Genomic DNA, 19,257 nt, shown 5'->3' on the forward strand with positions numbered 1-19,257 from the left:
GCCGAGGGCGGGGTCTCCCCGCCCGCTCGGCCCGCGGCGCGGCGCTCGCTGTTTACCGCGGCCCGGCGGCCCGCTCTCCCCCCCGCCGCCCTGCGCGCTCCTGACATCATTCATTCTCTCACACCCTCGCCCGCCCACTCCATTTCCAAACAGTGACTCACCCGCGGCCGGGTGGCGGCAGCGCCCGCTCCCGCTGCTGTGGCTGTCCAGGCGCAGAGCCGAGCTCGACAAACCGGTGCGACTTCTTAAGAAGAAAATCCCAGCCGACCCTCCCCTCTCTCAGCCATTAAAGGTGCAGGGAAGGAGGGGCTTGGCAGGCTGGGCCGATTGGCTCCCGGCGGAAAGCCTGAGGCCGGGAGCCGACCTCCCGGAGCGGTGACCGAGATCAATCTGGGAAAGTTCCCTGGGTGCCACTCCCGGCAACTTTTAAGGATGGGGCCGGGAAGGGATCCCCCACCCCATACCTTGGCTGATTCAGGAACTGCTTCTTGACGCGGTGTGAGTGGGCTTGGGGACACCCGCGGTTATTCAAAGGGTGTAGCCCAGGCCTAGGTCCAAGAGGTGGCTTTCCAAACCTCACAAGGTTGCCTGGCAGGGGTAGTCAGAGGCCCGCTCGGTGGCTGACTCTAGGTGTGAGCTGGGAGGGCGCTCCAAGTTAATGAGGCTAATAATACTTCCCCTTCGGTGACTAACTACCATGTCATTCGTCCTGTTAATTGATTTGCTTCTCTTTAAGGACAAGCGACCGTAACCAAAATAAACAGTTAAAGACTAGTTCTTTACTGAAGTGAACATTGTGCTCTTCCGCGGCTTTTGGAGCACAAGGCGCTGGGGCGTGTGGTTTCTTTGATGAGCTCAGCAGTTATGTTTTTAGAAGGGTGTTGCCTTCCTAAAAAAATGGTCAAGGCTCTCTGTTTCTTGGAGTCGCTATTCATACACCTGCTGGGCAGTTTTCAAAGTAAACAATGGCAGTCTCAGATTCTAACTGGGATGAATTAGAATGTGGCCAAAACTTTATTGAATTTAAATGACAAATGTTTTATGTTCATTTCTACTTCTGGACAGGGTAATGATGTTTAGAATTTGCACTGGCTTATGGGTGATTCCATATAATAAAAATAATCCAGTGGCATCTCTAGGTGCCTATTGCAGAAAGCATGTAGGTAAACAATCATTTATCTATGGTAATTAAAAACTATTGTAACAAAAAAAAAATATGGAGGGCAGCCGCAAAACACACCACTGTGAGAGGCCACTACAGAAGTTTCCCCCAAATGAAAATGCTCCTGAAACAAATCAAAGGTTCAGCATCACTGTTGTGGAAAATGCACTCATTTAAAGCTACAGAAAGATAAGGGGCACCTGGGTGGCTCAGTNACGCTCCTCAGGGAGTCTGCTTGAGATTCTCTCTCTTCCTCTCCCTCTGCCAATCCCCTGCTCTCTCTCTCTCTCAATAAGTAAATACATCTTTAAAAAAAAAAAAAAAGCTACGGAAAGGTAAGAACCCAGAAGAGAACACCAACAATTGAAGTTTCTTTTCCTTGGGTTTATTTTTCCTTTTCAGTAGGAGTTCATTTTCAATTTTACAAAGCCCAGGCATTTTGCCCAGAAGACAATAGCAAATAGATTGGTTTGCTGGGATGCAGTCAAAGTAAATGGAAATTCAAACCAACATTTTTTGTAGAGAATCACAGACCTAATCAGGAGCTTGAATGTCCTGTCCAGTGGTAACACAGAGGGACTAGATTCAAGTGCGTAGCCACCGGCAAATTTGGGTGAATATCCCACTGGCTCCCTACTTTATAATGTTCAAATACTTGGACATTATGGAGATAAGCATGAACAAGGTTTTCGGCAGTTCTTAAAAAACGATGTTGTGGGCTCTCAGGCCTATGCACAAGGATGAAGTCAAAAAGCTCAGAACAAAGCCTGCCATCCTGCTGTCTTACTCCATGATGTAAATCCTGCAACTGCATCACGGAGGGTCTCCATCTGTATGGAAGGCAGTTGAATGGAGAGTTCTGGGTTTGTGGTTATTACTTTGGCTCGGTTTAAATATTGTGAAACAAATAATTAGGTCATTTTATTATACACTTAAATATCCTCCAGTAAATGTAATAGTAGAATTGAGCTACATGAAGTTTTTACATTTTATTCATTGCTAACGTATGAGAAAGCAAATCATTCATCTTAATTTCTATGTTTTGAAAAATAGTGACTTGTCCTCACAGAGAGGTGATTTTTTTCTTTAACTTTTTGTTCTTACAATGTATCAAAGTTTCCTAAGTCCTTGATATAGTCAGCTTCCAAAAATTATAGTGCTGAATGCTCTAAGGGAAGGAAAGGGCTGGCCAGTGTGTTCTCGCAAATTATTTCTAAACCAGTGCATACCGTAAATACCATTTTTATAGATATTTCTTTGTTATGATAAAACATACTGATTAAGTTAGGGAAACATTTGTAGTACTTATCTCCTCTTATAATAATTCCTACTCGGGATATAACCTAAATCATTGACTCAACCAACAATATCTAAGAATCATCACGTGTATCTTCTAAACATCGGTCTCAGCAGTGGGAAATTTTTCTTTAAAAAAATTTTTGCATGAGAATGTTTTGCAGGATTTTTCCAGAATCCAGCATAGTGCCTGGCACGTAATATTCAATGTGTGAAATAAACAAATGAACACATAAACAAGCCTTAAAGAGCAAACCAATAGTGAGTGACTCCATGTTATGGGATACTATGTAGACAATAAAAGAAGAAAACAGTCCCATAGTCTCTGACTTTAGAAAACTGTCCTTTTTGGGGCGCCTAGGTGGCACAATTGGTTAAGCGTCCCACTCTTGGTTTCAGCTCAGGTCATGCTCTCAGGGTTGTGAGATCAAGCCCAGAATCGGTCTCTCTGCTCAGCACGGAGTCAGCTTAAGTTTCTCTCTCCCTTTTCCCCTCCTGCTCACGCACATGCTCTCTTGCCCTCTGAAATAAACAAATCTTAAAAAAAAAAAGAAGAAGAAGAAGAAGGAAAGAAAGAAAGGAAAGGAAACTGTCCTTGTTAGTGACAAATATAAGCAGTGAAGGAAGCCGAGGGAAAATACAACACACACACACACACACACACACACCCCGTTTTTGTGAAACAAACACCACTCCCATGAAAAAATCCAGAACCAAACTATGTTACCTCTTGACAGGAAGATATAGAAGGGCAGAGTGTGAAGGAGAAACTTGTATTTTTGGACTATTTTTCAATGAACCTGTATAATTTTTGAAATTAAAAACAGCAACACAAGCAACATTAAAACTTAAGAAAACAATAACATAAGTTTATGACAGGGGGTTTACAGTCTCATTGGAGAGACAGTAACACACAGAACTATTAGAGAATAAGGCTGTTCACCTTCTGGATTTGGAACTTAGATACTCACTTTGTGCCAGGCCCATCCAAGAGCCAAACACCTGCCATTTATTGAGTACTTAATATATGCCAGGGACTATGCAAATTGCTTTAGCTATATTATCTCATTTAATCCTTTCAGCGATGATCTGAGGTAGGTACTCAAAATGTTCTCCTCTTTATAGGAGATAACCAAAGATAAGAGAGATTATCATTTTCCTGAGATCACACCCAAGTAAGTGGTAACACTGGGGAATAAAACCAGTACTTCTGGCTTCAAAGCGCATACTTTTTAAAAGATTTTTATTTATTTATTTGAGAGAGTGAGAGAAGCAGAAGGAGACGGAGAAGCAGACTCCCAGATGAGCAGAGAGCCCGACATGGGGCTCGATCATGACCTGAGCTGAAAGCAGATGCCCCAAAGTATACACTTTTTGACTACTGTTCCTTAAATTGCACAGATATAACTCTTCTGATTTAACAATACTTACTTTTCTTTAGTTTTTAAAACATGTTTATTTTAAACTTTATTTTAACAATAAGGTAATATTACCATATTATAAAGCAATTGAAAAATGAAAAAACATGACCACTGTTAACATTTTGGTGTCCTTTCCTTAAATTTCTATTGTTTAAGATAATTTCAACAACATCATACAGAGGATTGTTATTCTGATTTTTAAAAATTTAGCACTATATCATGTATTCTTTCCTCATAATTATCATGTTAGTGGCTCTGTGGTGTGCCCCCCAACATGTATGTGCTTGTGCACGTATGTGTGTGTATCAAACTGAGTCTCAATCTGGTAGTCTGTTAATCTGGGAGTTTAGGATAATATTTTTACGTTTTCCTATTAATGAAAACTCTTGGACTCTCTTTTTTATATTAATACAACTATACCTTGTGTGTAAATGTTCTACATTAAATAAAAGTGTTTTGAGTTTTCAGAAAAGTGAAAGGTCCTGTGTGCCACATTGGATATCACTGTCCATCGACCTGTGGCCTGAAGGAAGCCGGGGGGTGGAAGGAGGGTGGCTCTGAGCTCTGCAGTAATGCAGGTACGGAATGGTATGTGTCAGGAGAGTGTCTGCATGAGGGACGGGATTGCAGGAGGTGGACCGGATTTGAAGCATCATGAACAGATTTTGCAGGTTGATGAGCTATGGAGATGGAGCCAAAAATGACTCTGACTCCTTTATGTTTACTGAAGCACTTGGGTGGATGGTGGTGCCCTTTACCAAGACAAGGGATGCCAAGATAGAACAGGTTTGTGAAGGCAGAGAATGAATTTTAGAAAAGGAGTTTGAGATGTGGTTTGTATAAATGGAGATGTCAAGTGGGCAGCTGACGACGTTAGTCTGGAACTCAGAAAAGAGGCATGAACTAGAGATATAAATTTTAGAATCGTCAGCATGTGGATAACAAGGAAGCCACAGGAAAAAATGAGATGGCCTGGAAATAGCATCCAGAGTAAGAAGAGAGGAGGTCCAAGAGAGGCCCCACATTAGAGAGCTGGAAAGGAGAACACTGCAGATGGGCCTGAAAAGACATAACTAGGAAGAAAATTCAGAGATGTAGTGTTAAGGAAACTGAGGAAAAGGCTATTTGAGAAAGATGGAATGGCCATCTACATTAAATGCTCCTGAGAGAGTACATAAAATAAAGACTGAAAAAGTCCATGACATTGGTGACATGGAGGTCTCTGTTGGCTTTAACTGGGGTGGGATGTGGGGGGGTGGGTTACGCCAAGGCAGAGTGGGATCTGATTGAGGGGGAGTGCAGGAGAGCTGGAGCTGGCGGGGAGCCGGCTGGAGCTGAAGCTGACCCGGCTTTCTGGAGATGAGAAGGAATAGCTCCTCTACCACAGGAGGGAAAAGGGAAAAAAGAGGCATGGGAATCATGTTTGTAGACTGCTTCTAGAAGTTGCAATCCTTGCCCCCACGCTTCCATTTTTCTGTGCGTTCGGAGGTTGTGTATGAATTTTCAGTTGCTGCTATAACAAGTCACAGCCTTACTAGCTTGAAACAACACGAAGGATTAGCTCACGATGCTCCAGGTCAGTCGTCTGCCAGACTCTGCTGATTTCTCAGCTCCAGATTTCACAAGGACTGAAGTCAAGGTGTGGACAAGCCGGGCTCTTATCAGTAGGCTCCGGCAAGCTTCCAAACTCGTTCAGGCTGTTAGCAGAATCTAGTTCCCTCCAGTTGCGAATCAAGGTCTCTGTAGCCCTGCCGGCTGTGAGCTGGCGGCCACCCTTGGCAGCCAGAGGCATCTGTCCCAGAGCCAGCCACAGAGCGTTGAACCCTCCTCACGCTTGGAATCTTTCTGACGTCTCCTTCTGTCACATCTCTTCACCTCTGCTGGAGAAAGTTTCCTGTTTTTAAAGGACTCATGTGACTAAATTGGGCCCACTTGGATAATTCAAGATACTCTTTCTACAGTAAAGCCCATAATCTTAATTACACCTACAAAGTCCCTTTTGCCCTGTGATGTAACATATTCACAGGTTCCAGGAATTAGGGTGCAGACCTTTTTGGGGGCCCATTCTGCTGACCACAAGGTGACATTGTCAACTGACAATAAGGAAGTGGGAGAGGTGGGTGGTTTTAGAAAGAATGGAAACAGTCTGAAGTAACCACACCGGAGAGTAAGACGATTCACTGGCTAGGAAAACATAAATCTGGCAGATAGCACTGAAGACTGAAGTCAGGGCCATAGCGATACCAAGAGTGTCCTTCTTTAGCAGTGCTCAGACACCTGGGCACGGGCACAGAGAAGGGGGCTGGTGGATGGGATAGACAGACAAGGAGGGAGGGAATTTAGGGTAGTGTCAATGAAGCAATGGGTCAGGGAATAAAAGATGGTCAGGGAGAGAAGCAAAAAGAGGAGGGGGCTGATGGATAAGGGAAAAGTAAAAGGATCAGTAGCCTAGAGATCTGTAGACATTGCAGAGATGTGAACAATGGGTAAGAGAGAGTTTGGAAGCACAGGGGATTGGGTGGTGCAGTTTATGAAGTACTTATCTGGGTAGTTTGGGCAATGGCAGGGCCTGAAATGTGGCTGTGAGTGGGTAGCTGGGATGGAGGGAAGGAGAAGAGAAAGAGATCAGAGTGCAATTTTCATGGATGCAGAAATTACCCAGAATAAGGGCCAGACAAGGGGTAGAAAAGACGACCAGAAATCAGGTGCCAAACAATTAATAATGAGCTGGAATGAGGAAAGGAAGAAGACAGTATAGAAGATGTGAATGCCTCAAACGAGCAGGGCATTTTACGAAAGGCTGACATAATCTCAGTCCAGAAGTATCTCTAGAGATCAAAGAGACACAGACCCTACTTTTCAACACCAAGGTACATAGGGTGTGAGGAGATCATTGGATATCCTTGACAGACTGCAAAGAAGCACATCCCCAGATTGCAGTTAAGGCCAAAAAATATAAGGAATATTTAGAGACACAACTGAACTGACAGAATTTGTGATCATAAAGTAGGAATTTCATGGGGGGCGCCTGGGTGGCACAGCGGTTGGGCGTCTGCCTTCGGCTCCTGGCGTGATCCCGGCATTATGGGATTGAGCCCCACATCAGGCTCCTCCGCTATGAGCCTGCTTCTTCCTCTCCCACTCCCCCTGCTTGTGTTCCCTCTCTCTCTGGCTGTCTCTATCTCTGTCGAATAAATAAATAAAATCTTTAAAAAATAATAATAATAAAAAAATAAAGTAGGAATTTCAAAGGTTATAGGAGAAGGGTTTAGAGAGCCATGGGTAGAGTCAGGGAGATCAGGGGAAATAAATCACAGAGTATTATAGGAATAAGTATATGGAAATATGTATGCAGATGGTATAGGCAGGTGAGTCAGGTGGGGGAGGTTTTCTCCCTAACTCACCCCCTACCTTTTCTGGAGCCAACAGCTTGATGTTCTCCCAAAGCCAGGGCAGTTTAAGGCAGTCTTGTGTAAGACAACTGAAGGCTGAAGGGCAGATGTACTTATTTAGCATAATAGAAGTAAGGATATATATCAGGAAGAGATGAATCTCAGCGGGAATGGGCTCATTTTACGTTGGCTGTCCCATTCAGAAGCCAAACTACTATGAGGATCCCTGCCCCTCCCCTTTTCCTCCCTTAGGGTCCGAAATCCTCTAACTGGCCCCTAATCACGGGCACTTAGATGCACTTAGATGTATTCGACAATGAATGACTGAATCATGACAATGTTGAATGACGATGGCCCCTAATCACCAGCAGGCACTTAGATGTATTCGACAATGAATGATGTGTATTCGACAATGAATGACGAATCATGACAATGTTGAATGACGAATCATGACAATGTTTGGGGAATAGGCGGGAGAAAATGGGTTTAAAAGTTCTGAGCAGCTCTTCTTGGGGAAAAGAGAGCGATCCAGAGGGGTGGAGGTTGGGGGGCCATGCTTTACCAATCAAGATAGGAAGCCCTGGAGTCAGTTAGGAGAGCGCACAGCTGTGGACGGAGCAGGAATGGAATGGGAATAAACTGACTGGGCTGCAGAAAACAGTACCAACCCCTCTCCCAGTACTACTGGGGAGAGTCTGGTCAGTTGAAATATCATAGTTGAACCGGAAGTAAGGGCTGGTCTAAACTCTGGGCTCTGTGCATATGCTTGACCGGCTAATGTGGAGATGGCTTTGTTTTCACTGTATGACACTTCTACCATAAAGGGGTGAGCGCTGGGACCACCTGAGAAACGGCAGAGGGAGTTCTGAGTCTCCTGGAAGGTAGTGGCAACAAGTGCTTTAGAAAATTCAGCAGCAGCAGCAGCAAAACAAAACAAAACAAAGACAATGATTTGATTCCCAGATTAGCCTGGAGCAGCACTGCCCAAACTTGGCAGTTTTGTGAGAATCATCATCCTGTGAAGCCCACCTATGACTTAATGCATCTTCTGGGGAGGGATTCCAGACACCATTTTGAGTCAGAGCATGAAATGATTTTTTTTTTAAGATTTTATTTATTTATTTGAGAGAGAGTGAGTGAAAGAGTGAGCGAGAGAGAGAGAGAAAGAGAGAGCGCGCACATGCTGGGGGGACAGGCAGAGAGAGAGGGAGAAACAGACTCCTCGCTGAGCAAGGAGCCTGATGCGGGGGTTCAGTTAAGGCCCCGGGATCATGACCTGAGCCCAAGGCAGATGCTTAACCGACTGAGCCACCCAGGCGCCCCGCCTGAGATGATTCTAATGTTGAGAAAAAATCGGACAATTCCAGCCCAAGGCAATGATTCTCTACCTTTTTTTCCTGTATTGTTTAGCAAACTGCACTCTTCCCAAAGAAATACTAGCCATAATTTTCAATCTGTAATCATGCCATCTTAGAAGGGGCTATCAGAATCACAAGGCAGTCTGGAGTTAGGTAAGAAGAAGGGCTGAAGGGAGGATGGAGGGGACTTCAGCTTTAACCAGCTTCCCCAGGCACACTGAGGCTCCTTTTCAATAGGGAGGGTCATCCACCACCATTCTACTGCCAACCTCCTTCTCTGTGTGAGTCACTGGTCCAGACTAGTCTGAAGGAAGAGAATTTACTCAACAAGCTTAATAGTTAAATTCTAAGGTTTAGAGTGTTCTGTGACTATAATTCTTGTGAGTCAGTCTCTAGTAAGCCAGTTACCTTGCATTCTAGCAAAGCTGAATTTTAAGCCAACCATACTAAAGATCAGACTTCACAGGCTGGTGCCCACACCAGGAAAGTGGCCCCTTGCAGGACACATCTAGATAGCCTGCTCACCTCCCACACTCACTCTCTCCATTGGCTGCCTCTCCAATTGCTCCTCCTAGTTCTATTCCAATCAGAATGGTCACACACACATCCTCCCCCACACAGTTTATTAGGGCACTAAATATGATTACATCACTTTACCCCAACTTGCCTTTCTTAAAAGGAATGGGACTTGAATTGCAAATTAAAACATACTTTTTTTTCCCTAATTTAAAATGTGAAGAAGGATGATGTTGCTGGAGGACATGCTAACTTTATGTAGATCTGACGTTCCAGCTGTTAGTTCAAACCAAACTGTCTAAGGCGGAAGTACAGAGTCCACCTGTTTATCTAGGCCCTTCCTATAATGAAGGGAGGTAATAACTGTGCAGTGTTATGCTTTCTATGTGAAAGTATCCAGCCAACGACCTTAATTATGTAATAAATACTGTATCAGTCATGTGTATACCATATACAACTTCCTAGTAACTAAATGTAGTCAGGGATAAAGAGACAGGAAAGGTGCATAATAATAGATGAAAATCTTTGACTTCTCAGTTTTTTTCTTCTAATCTTTGGTATGTTTTCAGGCAGTGGCCACTAAAGATTATATCATATGTACAATTTATAATTTTGACATGAAATAACACCTGCTTTTATACTAATGTCACTGAAAAGAAGCCAGAATACTTTCATATATCATTAACTCATTTATTATATCTTTACAACATCCTCTTAAATTCTGATGGCTCCATAGTCTGCATTCAATATTTAATATGAAAGCCTTAAGATTCAGAAGAAAGTGATTGCCTATAATCATTTTTAAAAACATTTCCTACTTTTTTGTGTGTTTTTTAAAATCCATTGTTCTGTATTTAACTTCTTAACATTGTATCACCCACTTCCACCCCTAACCTGGCAGTCTTCATTCTCTCCCGCCCTTGCCCTTTCTTAGCTAGTTCTCATAAATTAATCCTGTTCTTCTTTTAACCATCTATTCCTTGGTCTGGTTTCATTCATTATATTTACTTTCCTTCTGATTAAATTTGAAGGAAAAATTATTTTATTTATTATATGTATTCTAGGTTTCTCCACTTAGCAACCTGCTGCTACTCAATAAATACATTTGATTAATTGTACTTTTCATCTATTTTGACTCCCTCTATCCTGTAAACATTTATCAAGTGCATACTACATGCTGAGTTTTATGCGGGAGACCAAAGGCGTAGCATATATCCCTGGTTTCAAAGTGTTCTCAATACAGGAAACCCAGGTGACTCAGTAGGTTAAGGGTCAGACTCCTGCTTTCAGCTCAGGTCATGATCTCAGGGTTGTGAGATCAGCCCTTCATCAGGCCCCTTGCTCAGTCTGCTGGTCTGCTGGAGATTCTCTCTTTTCCTGTGCCCCCCACCACCAACTGCATGTGTGTCTGCTCTCTCTCTCTAAATATATAAATCTTCAAAGTGTTTCAATATAGTTGGGAAAATAAGATGAATGTATTAGAATTACATTTATCAGAATGGAATCATATTTCACCCAGAAGTAACTTAAAACTTAATGTATTTATTTCACATTTGTTTTCAAAGGTTTTTGCCCCGACTCATGGACTGCATGACAACCTGCTTAGAACCCACTTTAATTGTGTCTACCAGTGCCAACCACTTCTGGCTTCTGGCTTTCCCCTGTCTCTTTGCCTCTAGGATAACACCCTTCACCACATGCTAGTTAATTTAGCTCATGTAACTAAATTAATAGAAAAAGTTAAGAGGAAAACACAGAATAATGGTAGTAATTATATTCACCAAAATGCTGCACCATAGGCCTACAGCTACCCATGTCCTCAATATAGTCGGGTCTTGGCAGGATAAAGTTGGCATACCCAAAGAGATGAACTGAAAAGAGTCTAATTAAGGGACTATTTATAAAGGAAGTAGCTAGAAAGGCCAGTACAAAGAGGAAACAAGAAACGATGACTGGAAGTCAGTATCACCCCTGCGCCTGAAGAGGAAGGGAGGGAAAGCTGTCTCCAGTCAATAAGAGCTAGCACCATGAAAACGGGCTGCTAGATAGAAGCTGTGGCCTTAGGCAGAGGAATGTAGCCATTCAGACTGCAGAGAGTGAGAGGAACAGCGATACTGACCTCTCTCTCCTCCTCCCCTCAGATTTCCTGCAGGTGACTAACCTGCAGGGAGGAGGGCCACACGGTACAGTCAGTAAAGTTCAGGGTCCAGGGCGATAGAACAGGGCAGAGAAGGGTCCGAATGGATCTGGAAGGCAAATGGAGAATAACCATCACAGCTCCCTACAGATTTTGGGAGTCCATGACAGGCCCATTTATGAGAAGGTATTTCTAAAGGCAGTGAACTCCATCCAGATCCCCAACTGGGAGAACCCAGTTGGGAATAGGCATAGTAGGCCAAATTAAAAAGACCAATGACAGGACGCCTGGGTGGCTCAGTCGGTTAAGTGTCTGCCTTCAGCTCAGGTCATGATCTTGGGGTCCTGGGATCAAGCCCTGCACTGGGCTCCTTGCTCACCGGGGAGTCTGCTTCTCCCTCTGCCTGTCACTCCCCCTAATTGTGCTCTTTCTCTCTCTCTGACAAATAAACAAAATCTTAAAAAAAAAAAAAGACCAATGACCTCAGAGTTTAGCTTAACCTATCACTCTCCCAAACTCCTCCCCTACACCAACTACTATATTATAGTTTAAATGTAGCCCAAGGTTTTAACATTATATCTCCTGTTACTGCAGTGAGAAAATGCTCTTTGGTCAGGTTTAATCTTATCTTTATAATAAGGGCCAACTAGGAGTAAAAGAAGCCATCCGGAAGGTAAGGTGAGCACTTATGCAGGTATGCTCCGGACAATCCCAAGTTAAACCACACATACCACAAAAATCATCCTAAGGTTTGTAATTCAAAGATTTCCTAAATGGCCTTTCCTCAGAAATCTGCAGATAATCCATACTCAGAATCTCAATTAATTAGAATTAATTTGTGGAAACATTCTAAGGAGTACAGTGATACACAAAATGATTATTTTTTTAAATTTCATTTATTTATTTGAGAGAGAGAGAGAGAGAGAGAATGGAGGGAGAGTGAGAAGTAGACTCCTCACTGAGCAGAGAGCCTGATGAAGGGTTCGATCCCAGGACCTTGGGACCATGACCTGAGCCAAAGGCAGATGCTTACCCAATGGAGCCACCCAGGTGCCCCTTAAAAAATGATTCTTGAGTGTTATGATATGCCAATTGTTTAGTCAATTAAGACTCTGGGTCCCTTTGCCTGTAGCAAATGACCTTCTCTTGGCCATGTAATCTGACCACGGGATCCCGGGCATTGTCTGCTGATATCAGAGTTCTCTGAAACAACTGGGCTTTCATCAAGGAGACAGTGAAAGGAAAGCAGCCTGCTTTCTCCTCTCCACCTACTTCCTGGCCTCCAATTCCACATTATCTCGACCAAACTGTGGTCATTTTAAATAAAGAATCGTCATGATCAATAATCTCTGCTATAGAACGGATGAGGACAGGGAAGCAAATATTGCATTTGTCAGTGAGGTCACTTGTTTCCTTCGCCAGCACAGTTTCTGTGAAGGAGAGCCTCCCACCTGGAGTGCACTACTGTACTATTTTCTTTGTTAAATAAGAGGCGAGTTAAAGGCTGAGAGTGAGAGAGGTAGGATCTTGATATAGGGTTTTCAGAGAGAGATAAAGATTTGAGATAGCTGCTTTCAGAAATGAGAAAGGAAGCTGGCAAAAGATAAGTACAAATTTGCCAATGTGGAGAGCCAAGCTGAGGATGGAGCTCATAAATATATAATGGAGCTAATCAGCAGAATTATATGTTTAACACAGCTATGCCAGGACACCTGGGTGCTTGAGGACAGGCACATAGATGGTTTTCTCCAGGACCAGGCCCTGGAGCAGCAAGTTTAGTAGAAGGGTAAACAGGTGAGGGTATTAAGATGGTAGATAATAAAAGGAGGGATAGAATTTGAACTTGTTAGAATAGGAGCTCTGCCTTATTATCTTGGTCATTGCCAGATCGCTGGTACCTGCAGCAGCGGTCTCTAATCTTATCTGTGGCTTAGATTCCCCTGGAGAGCGTTAGAAATCCCTGATGCCTACACCACAGCAGGAACCCCTTAAATCGGAATCTCTGGGCGGGTCCCAGGCACAGTATTTTCTAAAGGTCTCCGAATGATTCAGTGTACAGGCAAGGATGAGAACAATTGGTCTAAAACAATATTTAATAACAAAGCAAGAAGCTAATACACTTACTTCAGTGAATGAAGGAATGGAATTCAGGGCTGAGACTAGGAAAAGGGATAAATAGCGAAGTCTCCATGAACCTGAAGTGTAGGTTTGAGGCCACTGCTTTCAGAGACAGACAGGGATTGTAAATTTATCATTTTGGAGTGGACACCGTTGCAAGAGTTAAAATTTACCCCAACGCTAGCCAAGGGGACGCTTTGTGTAGGCACCACGGAGCAATACTTGCTATTGTAACGGCAGTTAATCTGAAGTTAGGGTGTGGGAAGGTTTGTGGAGTTAAATGTCAAAGCTGCACAGAGGATGCCCAGAGAGGAGGGGAGAAAGACTTGATGTTCATTGCTCTCAGGTTGGACATTGATCTCAAGTGAACTGGTTCTGACTTGGACTTCCTCCTGTTAGCTTCATGACCCCCAGATTCATGTTTTCCAGCAAATTCCTCAGGCCCTCTGAGTCTTGAGATCACCTTTGCTACTGCTACGCTGGGAATGCATCCATTTGACACTAAGACAAATATACTAAAGACTTATTGGGAATTAGCTCATTCGTTTGCCTGCTTTCAAGAGGGTATCAGGCAAAGGCAGTGAAGTCTGGCAATGCATAGTCATTGAAAGTGGGAAATGTTGTTTAAATTCACTTCCTTTCCCTACAATTTTGCTTGAGGCTAATCTGACCACGGCTTCTATTGAACAAAGATGGCACTGGAAACAAACCCCACAAAACTCTCTCCCATGATGGTTTAGGAGAGAAACGCAGAGGCCAATAATCTCTAAAATATCATGTCTTTTTATTTGAATAAGATATTTATTGCTTACTTATCTTATCACAACCCACACACTACTTCTGTATCGGATTACGCCGAGTCACCTTGAACTCTCATGGGGAATTAAACGACTGGGGTGGGTTGGGCTCCCAGGAAAAAGCTAGATACACCCTCCCCGTTGCCCAACACCCAAGTCGCTTCCAAGGAGCTATTTTTAAGTAGTTGGATAAAGTATGGTCAGGTGGTGAAGAAGCTGGTAACTCATTATTTTATTTCACAAAGAAGTACTTGCACTTCTCCCAGTGAGGTAAACATTAACTTTCTAGATGGAAAAACTGCAGTCCTAATCATCTCTGCAGCACTCCAGTCACATGACATATCTGGGGGCAGCTCCAGATGGCAGAAGGCAAAACAAATGGTATGAGCCTCAAGCAATATTTGATTAAGAATTGTTCTCGTTGTGGGAAACAATCAGCACTCAACCCGGCAAACACTGGTGAGCTCTTTGTAGCCTGCTGCCCTGGCGGGATGTTTTGGAAAGTTGCAGGAGAACAAAAAATACCCCTCACTGCAGTAGGTGAGAGGACATGAGCCAAAGAGATGGTCATAGGGGGCTCTATATAGGAAAAAAAGAGGACTTCAAACTGAAGCCATGAAGTGCTCACCAAAGAGAACCTAGGACAAGCAGCTGCTTCCAAATGATTTCCGGCCTCCAGTGGTGGCCCTCCTCCATTCCATGCCACGTTCCTGCGGCCATCAGGCTCTTTCTAAAAGGTGGTTCTGGTTTTATCACTCCCTTACCTGAGCCCAGTACATGGCTGCTTGGTTCACCCATGTCTCGGGATAAAGTACAACTCTGAGAATAGCTGAAAAAGTCTACTAGGACTTGATTTCTACCTACCACTCCAATTTCTCTTTCTTCTTTCTTTTTTTTTCTACCACTCCAATTTTAAAGCTTGCCATTCCCGGCTCTCATTCTTCACTATATTAAACTTCCAGCTTGCTTAAACCAGTGGCTTCGCCTCTCTGGAAGCTGTCTTCCACTTCTTTTTCTGGCTAACTCATTCTTATTTATCAGGACTCAATTTAGATATACTAGTGGGTGCTGGTATAGCAACCTAAACTTCTCTACCATAAGTTATTATATGCCTTTGGCTGTTTAATTATCTACCCTTCTTGCTGACCAATATTAGCTCACACTGAGTGTTTAATATTCACCACACCCTATTAAGCATATCCTTAGCATATCTCTTGTGATTCCCACAACAATTCTGTGAGAGAGACATTTGATTAGAAATAATTCAACCGAGGCTTATGTGAAGTCATCTGCTTAAGTCCTACAGCTAGAAAGCTCCATAGAGCAAGATGTTGGTCTTGCCTATCATTTGATCCCTGGCAACAAATGTATACCTAGCCTTTAGTAACTAGCACTTACATTGCATTTAGAATGTACTGGGCATGTCACAATCTTGTCTGTCAATAGCATAAGGAACCTGAGGGATACAGGTTAAGTGACGTGCCCACGGTCACACAGCTAAGTAGCCAGGCTGGGATTTAAACCTCAGCGGCTGGCTTCAGCACCACTACACTTTTAACCACTGCCCTGTTTTCCCTTTGCATGAGCAGGGATATTAAGGAAATGAATGAAACAGTCAATAAACCAAAGCAAATTGAGGGCACCATTTAATAAGGCAATTTGTCAGTCTTAGGATGCTCCCATGAAGTCTTTCACAGCACCAACAACAGAAGGGTGAACGCAAAGTTCCTATAAAATGAAAACACGTCTAAAAGAGAATTATTTTTTAACTGGCATCATCCTGGTTTCACTGAGCAGTAAACAGTGATTTTTAAAAAAATCAACTAAAATTTCCTTTTTTTAAAAATTTTTTGCACTGAAATATGTCTCAAATGACATTCTTTAGAGAAAATGGGGAGAGAACTCCAATGGAATTATGGTGAGCAGTTGAAGTCAATTGACTATACTGGAAGAGGACTGCTGTAGTCTAGGGAGGAAAAAAAAAAAGAATGGAAAAATCCTTGCAGTTCCTAACAAGGCAAAAAGTTTAGTTTGGCCTTGTCAAGTACAAATAGAACTTGGGCGGCAGAGAGAAAAAAAAAAGCAAAGGAATGCTTTCCTAGTTGTGTTTTTCTCCCTTCCCCAAATGGAAAATTTTATTGCTGTTTCTTCTGATTTCTGCATTGTTTTGGTATTTTCTACTACAGTGAATTGTTCTAAACGATCATCTCAGCATTTTTTTCCCTCTTTATAAAATAGAAGAAATTTGAATTAATGGGAAAAATTTTTCTTTTTGGAGGATAATGACTTGGCGCATATGAAGGCAAGAGTGAGGGCCCCTGCCCAAACGTCAGAAGATCTGTGCCTTTGGCTGTTGGCAGCTCCTGTGCAGAAGACCCCCAGTAATTGTCACGAATCTGATGCCAGAGCCTTATTTGACTTGGCTGCTATCTTTTTTTTTTTTTTTAAGAGACAAGAGACAATGGTTGTTAACTAGGGACATTGGCCTGCAGATGGGGAGTTCAGAGATGAGGGGTAGGATGCATGGGTGTGGGAGATACGTAAAATAGACAGTTGGATAGAGGGAGCTGTAGATCAGAGGAGAGATAAAGTCTGGAAATATTAATCTGAGAGTGGAAAATAGCTAAACCAATGAGAATTTGATGAAATTACCCAAGGGAAAGGCACAAGTAGGAAAGAGAAGCTCCAATATTAACACCTGGGAAACTCCAACATTTTGTCTTCAAGTAGAGATGGAGGATGGAGAAACCAATAAAGGAGGAGGAGGATTAGAAGCTGTAATGTGGGAGAAAACCAGCAGATGTCTGCAGAGGAGTGTTGCGTGAAGGAGACAGGGATCAACAGTGTCATCTCCTACTGCGTAGCTGGCTAAGATATGTTAAGAAGAGCCTCCCTCACACTGGCTATCATAGACATATTTGCCGACCGTGGTAAGGACAGTTTCTGGGGAGATGGAAACTAAGGTGGAGTTTGCCAGAAGGGCTTGAGGATATGAGGGGGACGGCATCATAATACATTTCTTCCAAATAAGAAAAGAGGAACAACAAGAGATAATAAACCATGAGGTCAAAATTAATGGGAAAGGAGGCAACAGCAGATAAGGCAATGTCAACACATTTTTGGAAGATGGAAAGCATTGACTTAGCAGGGCATGTGGGATATACCCCTAGGTACCTGGGGGCAGTAGCAGGGTTGAGGAATTCTGATGAGTAACAAGTCAGTCTGCCATGTAGATCTCTTTCGATGTTCTGCGAGTGGATCCAGCAGGTACTTCAGAAAGTGGAGGTGAGTGTCTGGATGAAAACAGAGGTGTTGGTTGAAAGTTTTTATATTATGATTGAGCTCACTGATCCCTTTCCTTACATGACCCCAGTCAGCGGACTAATTCATTACCACGTGCTCCCAGCCTGCCCAAGGTGTTTTATTCTCTGGAAAAACTGGATTAGACACAGACTCCTGACTTTGAGACACCTAGACCAAGGGAAGGACAGGACAAGGCATGGAGTTGTAAGCATGCGGATAGAATGAAAATTTTCATGCTGAATTACAGTTCTTGGACTCCTTTCCTCTGCTATATTCCCAGAATTTTGTCAACAGACTGGAAAGCAGATTGGAGGATTCTTCCCTGGAGAATCTAAATTAACCCTAAGAAAAGACTAACAAATACTGATATTTTCAGATTCACCCAGTGAAAAGGTACTGCCTTAGTCTGCTCAGTCCACTAGAACCAAATGCCATAGACTGGGTGGCTTAAACATTTATTTATTTCTCACAGTTTTGGAAACTGGGAAATCTGGTGAGAGCCCTCTTCCTGGCTTGCAAGACACCCAGTTGTGTCCTCATATGGTGGAGAGAAGGGATTCTTTCTCCTCCTCTTCTTATAAGGCCACCAAGCTTATCCAATTAGGACCCCACCCTTACCATGTCATTTAACCTTAATTACTTCCGAAAAGCCCTATCTCCAAATATAGTCACATTGGGGTTAGAGGGGGACATAATGAATTTAGAGGGGGATACAATTCAGTCCACATCAGTAAGTAAGAAATAAATGTCAAAAGTGTGTCTTTTAATATATTTTGGGATCGGTTTATCATGATGGGGTGACCATGATAAATGCAAGGGGATCCAACAGAAGAGAAGAGTGAGGAGGTTGTCATGCCCCAAGCTGTTCTAGAGGGCAGCCAACATTGCCCAACTAGAACAGAAGACAGAGGGCTTTAGGAGGGAGGTCCCTAGGTGAAAAATGCAATGAATGTTTTTAAATGTTTGGGAAGAATTATCCAAAGAGGTTCAGCAGATCTCTTGGAAAGAATTTAGAACAAAATAAATGGTAGACATATGGGAAGCTAAAAAATGGCAGTTTTGACTCCAGGAAAAAAGAAAATGTTGTATGAAAAGGAAATATTCATTATGTACAACTTGGGTTGAACAGTGAATATTTCCTGGTTATAGTAATGTAAATGATTGCTGACAGCCAAAAATTATAATAAAGCTATACTGAGAGGATGAAGAAGGAAAGAGGGGTGTGTGTGTGTGTGTGTGTGTGTGTGTGTCTGTATTTCTCATGGCATACTTTAACTTCTGTAACAAGAAGTATATAGAAAATGTTTAGATCAATAAACAGCAGTATAATCGTATAATTTTAAAATATATAAATAATTACTAGTAGAAACAACATAACAGTTGAAAGTGGTCTCCACTGCGAGTGGGGTGGGGGTGGGGGTGGGAGGGCAGGACTGTGGACTGGGCAGAGGAGTGCTCATTTTCACTAAAGCCTTTTAGTACTAGCTGGGTATTTAAAAACTGTATGCATATACTGGATAAAAAACAGTTATACATTGTAACTTTTTAAAATACTTTGAATGAAAGGTGAGAAAGGGGAGATGGAAGTGTGGAAAAATCTTTCACGAAGCTTTGCCCCCAAAGGGGAACAAAGGTATGTATGCAGCTGCTGCTCCAGTCTTCAAGGGTGGACTTAAACATCTTTTAGAAATTAAAGTAATAATACTTAGTTAACAAATCAAATAGTGCAGGGTTTATAATGAAAAACAAAGCTTCCT

General features: G+C 42.8%; 1 protein-coding gene and 1 long non-coding RNA gene across 6 annotated transcripts in view; both read right to left on the minus strand.

Moving 5' to 3' along the window:
* The window catches only part of SGMS2 (sphingomyelin synthase 2), an 80,064-nt gene extending 79,613 nt beyond the window's left edge, over positions 1 to 451 (minus strand). The window contains exon 1 of the mRNA XM_011221944.3: positions 162 to 451. The gene's annotated coding sequence lies outside the window, so the exon portion shown is untranslated. The remainder of the gene's footprint in view (positions 1 to 161) is intronic.
* Positions 452 to 1,531: 1,080 nt separating this feature from the next.
* The window catches only part of LOC117804386, a 76,421-nt gene continuing 58,695 nt past the window's right edge, over positions 1,532 to 19,257 (minus strand). For 3 of the 5 annotated variants that reach the window (XR_004628750.1, XR_004628749.1, XR_004628748.1), the window contains 2 exons: positions 17,372 to 17,490; positions 1,532 to 5,756 (listed from right to left, as the gene is read on the minus strand). This is a non-coding gene — a long non-coding RNA (uncharacterized LOC117804386). Of the gene's footprint in view, positions 5,774 to 17,371; positions 17,491 to 19,257 lie in introns of all 5 variants that reach the window. The other 2 variants (XR_004628751.1, XR_004628752.1) reach the window with 2 other exon arrangements.

This window comes from Ailuropoda melanoleuca, chromosome 11, assembly GCF_002007445.2.
Source record: "Ailuropoda melanoleuca isolate Jingjing chromosome 11, ASM200744v2, whole genome shotgun sequence".
NCBI classification, from domain to species: Eukaryota; Metazoa; Chordata; class Mammalia; order Carnivora; family Ursidae; genus Ailuropoda; species Ailuropoda melanoleuca.